The 8,929-nt window shown below is 48.3% G+C and overlaps 1 non-coding gene across 1 annotated transcript; it reads right to left on the reverse strand.

Annotated features, from left to right (window-relative positions):
• Window positions 1–2,441: 2,441 nt before the first annotated feature.
• LOC109733495 (uncharacterized) lies at window positions 2,442–8,168 on the reverse strand. The gene is made up of 6 exons (XR_006671434.1): window positions 7,856–8,168; window positions 6,790–7,726; window positions 6,293–6,304; window positions 5,367–5,592; window positions 3,728–3,829; window positions 2,442–3,584 (listed from the first exon to the last, which is right to left on the reverse strand). It is a non-coding gene; the product is annotated as an uncharacterized protein (transcript).
• Window positions 8,169–8,929: the final 761 nt, after the last annotated feature.

Genomic DNA, 8,929 nt, shown 5'->3' on the forward strand with positions numbered 1-8,929 from the left:
TTTTGTAATTGTTGCATACTTGTGATAACAATCCTCCTTGCAATAGGGAAGTGAAGCTCTGTATATGTCGTAACTCTGAAGATGACTCATGAGAGTTATTTGTTGCATTAGCGTTGTGTAAGATTGATGCCCTGCTTCTGCTTGTTCATTCATTAGCTGTTTATTGCGTTTTCCTCCTTCAATCAGCATTAAATCCTGTAAGATAGAGGCACATAATAAAAATAGTTGGTTATGATAAGAAAATGATATTTTATTTATTTTTACAACCAACAATATGTCCAGACATACCTCTCTGTTGGGCTCATTATTGAATCCCCTGAATTCTTGATCTCCTTGCTTGGCACTTTTATCTGCAAGAAATGGGTCCTGGAAGTGAAATTTTGCAATTTAAGTAAACATGATATAATATGCATATAAACTAATTCATTGAACCTATATACTAACCTTAATGACTTGGTTTAATGTATTACTATGACAATGCGCTTGCTTGTATGCTTTGTCTGAATTTTTAGGCACCTGCAGTTAATGGAATGTTTCATTATGCACTTACATTTTTTATATTATTGTTTAAATGAATGTACGATGTTCCTCAAGGGAAAGTGTGTACTTACCATGCTATCTTTTGGTTTTCCGACAATGCTGAGCTTCTCCTTGCTGTTGCTTGTTCTGTATATGTCCTGTTACCTGACCAAGAGAATTTTACTTTAATCATTCACAATAAACCCTGAACAAAGCATTTTATGCATATGATAGTATGCCCTTTTTAAAAATGCGATGATGCAATTCTTGATGGTGTTCTACTGCTTGTAACCTTTTGTAACTTTGTTTGTGCAGAATCTGTAATCTATGATTGTAGCAGCTTACAGGAAATAACGATAGCATTTTCATACAACACGATGTGAAATTAAAGTAACAAGTATCAAGGGCCCTTATGACTTTAGTTACAATTTTTGGTTTTGTCTTTTGGGGTGGGTAAAAGTTATCCGACTAATTCATTCTAATTATGGAGTATCATGTTGTGTTTTTAGCTTCAATTTATGTTTTTTGTCTTTTAGGGTGGGTAAAAGGTCTTCCTCTAATTCATTCATTTCTAGAAATCATTTCTGTTTTTTAGCGTCACTGTAATGAATTTTCTCTTTAGGTAGGGTAGTAGGCTTCCCAAATTCATTCCTCTATAGAGAAACTTCATTCAATTATGTTTTTGCTTTTCAGTTTATCTTTAGGGAGGGTACTTGTATATAGAAATCTCTTAACAAAAGTGAATGCTCATAATATTTTTGCCTTTTGAATTTATCATCGGGCAGGGTAAATTTTCTGTCAACTAGCATTCCTGTACTTCTGGTATTGCTAAGTGCAATACTGGTGTTGTGAATTTGCTTATTTCAGATATATATGTGATCCAGTATGCAAGAAAGCAGTTACAAAAAGGGTATGCATATGACCTGCCTATGTTCAGGTAATTTTTGAGCTGTTGTATATTAGACCTTACTTACTTGTTTAAGAGTATAGCTTATCCCATTTGTAAATTGTTCTTGCTGGTCTTCTTTGTGTGCAAATGTTCCGGCCTGAACCTGCAATTTTTTAGATACTTAGTAAAAATGATGTTGCATTTAATAAAATGGCAGTAGGAGTAATGTTATGTGCAAGTTCTTCATATTGATGTTGTAAATGTTTCTGCCTATCTGCTATCTATGTCATTTTGTAGTATCCCTATGTTAGACTGGAGGTTTTCTATAACACCTCTGTTGTGATTTCTTCCAGTATAGTGTAGAACATTTTTTTTTACTTGCAGTAATGATCGGATGGAGCTTTAGCACTCAAGGAGTTTTACAGGTTGCATTATATTTTCATGTTTCAAGATCTGAAAACCGTGAATTAATTCTTTTTTTATATTATTTTTGTACAGAAATGATCTCATGGAGGGAACAAGGGAGATCGGCTCTTGGAGAAGTTGATTTACCAGAAGCGGATATCTAGGGATACCGCTTCCAGCTTTATTCTTCTTCTTCCTTAGTTACTTGATGTCCCGTTTTGGATCTGATTTCTTCTCCTCCATGGCGGCGTTGTTAGGGTAGAAGGAGTAGAGACGAAGGAAGATGGTGGAAGAAGGAAGAAAAGCAGTGCGGGTGGAGACGCGTGCGCTGCTGGAGCTGAGATCCCGATCCAAGCAGCGCGGGTTAACGGGTCACGGGTTGGGCTAGAATTTTTGGGTTGGGCTAGTGATTTCACAAATCGATTGACTCTGGTTTTGCCGTCAGTCGATTTCTGTTTCTGTGTTTGTTTTCTACCGACTGATCCTTTTTAGAAATTCAGTCGACTGGCACATAGCCAGTTCCTAATTAGTTTGCCTATGTGTGCAAAGCAAATAGAACATTTCTGAGAGGACTTTTCCATGTATTGACGATTCTCAGGGTCGACAACAATTATCAGTCAACTTTGAATTAGCAAAAATACTTGTTTATGAGGGAAAAAATAGAATCAAACGCTGTACATCACAAGTTTACAATGCTTGAGGGAAAACGATTCGTATTGCCAACACAACTGATGGCTCTTATTCATATGACATTGTACGAATTATTCTGCAGCTTATTAAGATGGATCGAAGCAGCAGCTATATATGTATTGTAATACATGAATATGTAGTCCGGTTGTCTTAGCTAATTGTTGAACTTTATAGGGTACACCGGCGTCTTGTCGGGGCCGTTGAACAGCCCAAAGTTCTTCTCTGTCACGGCCCCTCCCTTTTGGTTCTCGTTGAACATGGCGAAGATGTACGCCTCCAGCGGCACCGCCCTCTTGGGCGTGCCTTTGCCGACGTGGTCGATCAGCCCCTGGTTGTACGCCTGCGCGTTAGCGACGGTTGCCAGGTCGTCGCCGGCTGACGGCCAGCCGCTCTCCGAGACTACGATGGGCACCTCCGGCGCACCCGCCTTCTCCAAGGCCGAGTAAAGCGCGTCGACCATGGCGTCGAAGAGGTTCGTGTAGGTGAGACCGCTGTCGCTCACCGTGCTGGGGCTTTGCTGGAAGAGCGCGAAGCCGAGGTTGATGTCCGGGGTGTCCCTTTTGGCGAAGTAGGGGTACACGTTGGCGAGGAGCGGGGCTCCGGTGGCCTTGAGCATCTTGGCCACCTCCGTCATGAACGCGTCCTTGAACGCGCCCTCGGAGGGCGGCGAGGAGGAGCCGAGCACGCTCATCTTGACTGCCGTGGACACCTTGACGTCAGTGCGGCTGGCCGCGGCGAGCGCGGCGTTGAGGTTCTTGATGGCCGGGACGATGCTGTCCGTGTCGCTGCCCTCCACCTCGTTGCCGGCCGCAATGTACTTGATGCGGACGCCCGGGAAGGCAAGCACGTTGTCACGGATCCAGCCGGCCGCGGCGGCAGGGTCGGAGGCGATGGCGGCGAAGGCGCCACCCACGTCCATGATGAGGTCGATCTCGGTGCCGTCGAGGGCCAGGAGCGTCTCGGGTTCCGGCTCGTAGATGCGCATCGCGCCGATTCCCAGGGACTTGTAGAGCCGCACCACCTCGGCCCGCGATGGCAGGTTGTCGCCTACCTTGCCGTTGCACACGCCGATGGATTGCACCTGATCTGCCCGCGCAATCGCCAGGGACAACACTAGTGAGTTCGTAGTTTGACAGCGATATGCAAACAATTGGTCTGTCACCTCACCGCCGGTGATGGGCACCACGGCACGGAGACATGCATGCATGCAGGTTGGTTGGTGACTTAATTACCGATAGTGATGGACGCCAAGACTCCGACGACCAACGCCATGGCCACCGTACGTTGCCGCGCCATCTTGAGAAGCTCCATCGATCGATCAGCTTGCTATGCGAGGAAGAAACAGTTGATGCACGCACGTACGTACCCGGCTCCTAGGCCTTCTTTCGCATGCAACTCGACCGACAATCCAGCACCTATATATAGGACTCGATGGATGGATGGATTCCAAGAGCTAGCGCGCGCCCTATTTATATAGCTGGCGAGTCTGAAATAGTTTGGTTCATCTCCATATATAGCTGCCCAGCAGCCAGGTGTGTGGTGTGATCGTACGTGCAAGACTTCCAACGGCCCAACGCAATTCATGCATCATGTCGATTGCAACCCCAAATAAAAAACTTAGTTCCGTAAAATATCCACACACACAATCCCCACTCCTTACTTGATGAAATCCTCATGAACTTCTCCCGCAAAAAAAATAAAAAAATAACTCATGAACTTGGCTCGGTATGTGGCCTCATTGCCATCCTATGTCTTTTTTTTTACGGAGCCATCCTATGTCTTTTTTGGGGATTGCCATCCTGTGCTGGAGTATAAAACCTAAATCATTTCTGGTTACCTTTTCATACCATTGATATTATTTGTACATAAACCAAAAATAAATTTATAGTGCACGTTGCACACCAAATATGTTGCATTTTTTTCAATCTTTATTTATTACGTATTGCATAAGACCATAGAGTGGCACAAAAAACCATAATCATGTGTGAGAGTTTGAGTCGATCAAACGGTCAAAAAAAATTAGATGATGCAGAATTTAAAATAAGCTAGGTCAAAGATATAGCAAGGGTGTAAAAAAAATACGCTTCAGAAAATGTACAGAATTGTACATGTATGATGACATGCTATTTGTGCCTGGGGCGGGCAATTGTTCAACCTGATACGATATCAAAACACGCATTGCATATAGATGTATTTGTTGGATTCAACTTATAAAGTAAAACTGCTCTAGACCTGCCAAATTGCATACTACTCCATCAACACTTACGATTCTGCGTTTCAGTCATCCGGACGGATCGCGAACACAAAAGTTGCGTGCATGGTATTTCTAAATTTGACATACTTAATTATGAAAGAAAAAAAACTTAGAGATATTTATATGGTGTTTAATTTGTATTTTTAAATCAATTCTTTTTTGTTGGGATTTTTCTAAAAAAATTAACAGGATTTTTAAAACTGTTTCCATTGTGATATACTACCTATATATGTTTATTTATGGTTCTGTTAGAGCATCTCCAACAGCCGCGCCAAAAGACACGCGCGCGGTAAAATGCCATTTTCACGCGCCCGGGACGTTTTCGCGCGCTCCAGCGGAGGCGGAAACTAGCGCGCGCGGGCGAAAGAGGGAGCTCGCGTGCTAGATTTGGCGCACCGCATCCGACGCGCCTATAAAATTGCAGCGTCCTCTGCCGCTCTCTCGTCGCTCCCTCTACCGCTTTCTCTCCTCGCCGCCGACACGCCACCACCGCGCCACCATGCCGCCGCGCCGCCGGGGAGCTTCGGGCTACCGCGGCGTCCACGTACGTCCGTCCGGCACCTACTCCGCCGAGATTCAGTCCGGCGACGTGCGCCTCGGCCTCGTAACCTTCGACACCGCCCAGGAGGGCGCCCGCGCGTACGACGCTGCGGCATGGCGCCTCCGGCGGTCCCGTTGGGACATGAACTTACCGGACATGGCGACGCGGGAGCGGGCGCAGGAGTTGGCGCCTCCCCCGGGGCTTATCACCGACGAGGATCGTCGCGAGAACTGGAGGCGGGAGCGCCGTCTCAGCCTGGCCGAGATGGACGAGGAAGCCATGGCGCTGTGGCGCCTACGCTTCCCGCAAGATGTCATCAATGAGCAACAGTTCTACGCTGAGAGGAGGGTGGAGAGGGAGGAGAGGAGGGAGGAGCGAGCCGCCTATCACGAGGACAGGCGAACACGGAAGGCGGTCGCTAAATTCAACATCGCACTAGGAGATGCGTCGTCCTGGGACTCGAACGATGAGCGGGTCCTTGACGGCTACGTTCAGACGTCGGAGGAGAACATCACCGAGGCAGAGTCCGAGTCGGAGGATGACAAGTAGTAGTAGTTTTTCATTTTATCTATCTATTGTAGGAGAAGGCTATGAACTATCTATGCACTATTTTGTATCGTAGGAGGAGGCTATGTGACGAACTATCTATCACATTTGTACTATCAGAGCCAAATGTGTATCAAATTGTAGTACAAAAAAGAAGAAATATAGCACGTCTGCTGGAGCGGCTCGAGCTTGCTTATTTTGCGGCGGCCGCTGGAGCCAGCGCAGCGCCACGCGCAAAAGCTGGCTCACCCGACCTTGTATTCTGTTTTTTAACGAGTCGCGCGTTGCGCGTCTGTTGGAGATGCTCTTAGGCAACTAGTAAGATAATCTTATTTCTCTTTTCTCAGTCAACTTTACATATTCGTTCATATATATAGATGTAAGCAACATTCACAATATTTGCTTTGCCTATGTGTGCAAAACAAATAGAATATTTTTGAGCGCTCACAAAACGGCAATGCTACATTAACGGACAATTACGGGGTGAGAACTAGTTGGCAATCTGTAATTGGATTAAGGAGGAGGGAGAGGCCCCACCCCACCCTAAAAATCAGGGGGGCAAGTTTAGTTGGTTGGGAGGGTCCGTTGATTCCCCGTAATTGTCCGTCGATCTAGCATTTTTGCTCACAAAATATGAAGTTTTTCATGGATGGATAGTTCTCAGCGTCGAAAGAAATTATCAGTCAACTTAGAATTAGCAAAACTTGTTTCTAAGGAAAATAATTAGAATCAAACGCTGTACTTCACAAGTTTACTACGCTTCTTTAGCGGAGAGGAACCGATCCTTATTTCCAAAACACAATGGATGGATCTTATTCATAGTCTCTCATTATCTATTAAATACTAGTACGTGCTTGCACGAATTATTTCACAACTTATTGAGATGACCGTAGTAGTAGCTACGTATGTATTGCATAAATGAATATGTAGTCCGGCCGTCTTAACTAATTGGTGAAGTTTATAGGGTACACCGGCGTCTTGTCGGGTCCGTTGAACAGTCCAAAGTTCCTCTCTGTCTCGGGCCCGTCCTTTCGGTTCTCGTTGAACATGGCGAAGATGTACGTCTCCAGGGGCCCGGCCCTCTTGGGCGTACCTTTGCCGACGTGGTCGATCAGGTTCTGGTTGTACGCCTGCGCGTTAGTGGGGGTTGCCAGGTCGTCGCCGGCCGACGGCCACCCGCTCTCCGAGACCACGATGGGCACGGCCGACGCGCCCGCCTGCTCCATGGCCGTGTACATCGCGTCGACCATGGCGTCGAAGAGGTTGGTGTAGGTGAGGCCGTTGTCGTTCACCGGGTTGGGGCTCGGCTGGAAGAGCGCGAAGCTGAGGTCGATGGTCGGGGTGTCCCTTTTGGCGATGTAGGGGTACACGTTGGCGAGCAGCGGCGCGCTGGTGTCCTTGAGCAGCTGGGCCACCTCCGTCATGTACGCGTCTTTGAACACGCCGCTGGAGGGAGGCGAGGAGGACGCGAGCACGCTCATCTTGACAGCCGTGGACACCTTCACGTCAGGGCGGCTGGCCTTGGAGAGCGCGGCGTTGAGGTTCGTCATGGCCGGGACGATGTTCTGCGTGTCGCCGCCTTCCACCTCGTTGCCGGCCGCGATATACTTGATGCTGACGCGCGGGTAGGCCAGCACGTTTTCCTGGACCCAGGACGCCGCCAAGCCGGGGTCGGAGGCGAGGGCGGAAAGGTTGCCGTTGCCGACGTCCATGATGAGGTCGATGCCGGTGTCGCCGAGGGCCTGGAGCGTCTCGGGGTCCGGGGCGTAGATGCGCATGGCGCTGATGCCCTTGGTCCTGTACAGCTGCACCACGTCGGCCCGCGACGGCAGGGACTGGCTGTCGCCTATCATCCCGTTGCACACGCCGATGGATGCCACCTCTGCACGCACGCCGTGGACAGTGCAAATAGAATTAGTCATAGTCCCGGCGAGCGAACCATTGCATGCCGTTCGTTACTTTGATGCCGGTGATGAACGGAGACATGCATGCTTGCAGGTTGGTTGCTTACCGATAGGGATGGACGCCAAGACTCCGACGACCAACGCCACGGCGAGCGCGAGCGCGGAGGCAGAGCGCGTACGCTGCCGCGCCATCTTCGGAAGCTCGACCAGCTTGCTATGCTAGGAAACAGTTGGCGCACGCACGAACTCGGCTACTGTGGTACTACAACAGTAGTAGCTAGGCTTCCTATTGCATGCAAAGGGTACCAATCAGACACAACCAATATATAGGAGTAGGACTGTAGGACTGGGTTCCAAGAGCGGCTTGTTTGGCGGGTTGGAAATAGTTTGGCGAGAACTTCCGGTTCGTAGTTATTAGTCCACTCTCGATCGTGCTCTGGTTTCCATGTTTCTTCCAATCTATAGCTGGCCAGAAGCCAGGTGTGTGGTGTGATCGAACGTACGTAATTACATGACCTCCAACTGTCCAACGCAATGCATGCATGTCGACGGTCCGGCTATTTTGTCTGCCTAATCACCGTGCGCGCGCGTACGAGACCCGGCACCAGTCGCGCCCCGAGAAACTCGTGGCCTTCGTTGTTTTCCACATCATCGATCCGTTCGTCACGCGGTGTGGTCACCTGGCGGGAAGTGTACGACGGGCATGGATGCATCGGTCCAAACCTGTGGCTTGTCCGCGCAGTGGAATTACGTACGCGTAAGGCCAGAGAGTGGAAGAAAAGTCGTGTTGCCAAGTGCCTTTCCCTGTTGTTTTTCGTTTTAGTTCCGTGACCCAGACCTTCGCGTACGCCGGGTATGTATGTGTCTATATGGTTCCAAAATTGTGGCTCGTCTGTGTAGTGGAATTCCAGCGGATAGTAGACAAAATGGTCCTTTCACCGATGCTTTGTTTTGTATACTGTAGGGCATGGTGCATTTCTTCTTCTTCTTTTTGTCCCTACTACATATACGGAGGCTAGTTTAGCCGAAACAAGGCACATTAGAGCAACTCCAACGGGCTGACCCAAACGGACGGCGCTTTTGTCCGCTTTTTGTCCGTTTGGGTCGGCCAGGCGGACATGGATGTCCGCTTCCGCGTTTGGGGTCGGCGTGTCACTACCAGAATAACTGCGTACGCCGAC

The sequence above is a fragment of the Aegilops tauschii genome, chromosome 3 (genome assembly GCF_002575655.3).
Source record: "Aegilops tauschii subsp. strangulata cultivar AL8/78 chromosome 3, Aet v6.0, whole genome shotgun sequence".
In the NCBI taxonomy this organism is placed as follows: Eukaryota; Viridiplantae; Streptophyta; class Magnoliopsida; order Poales; family Poaceae; genus Aegilops; species Aegilops tauschii.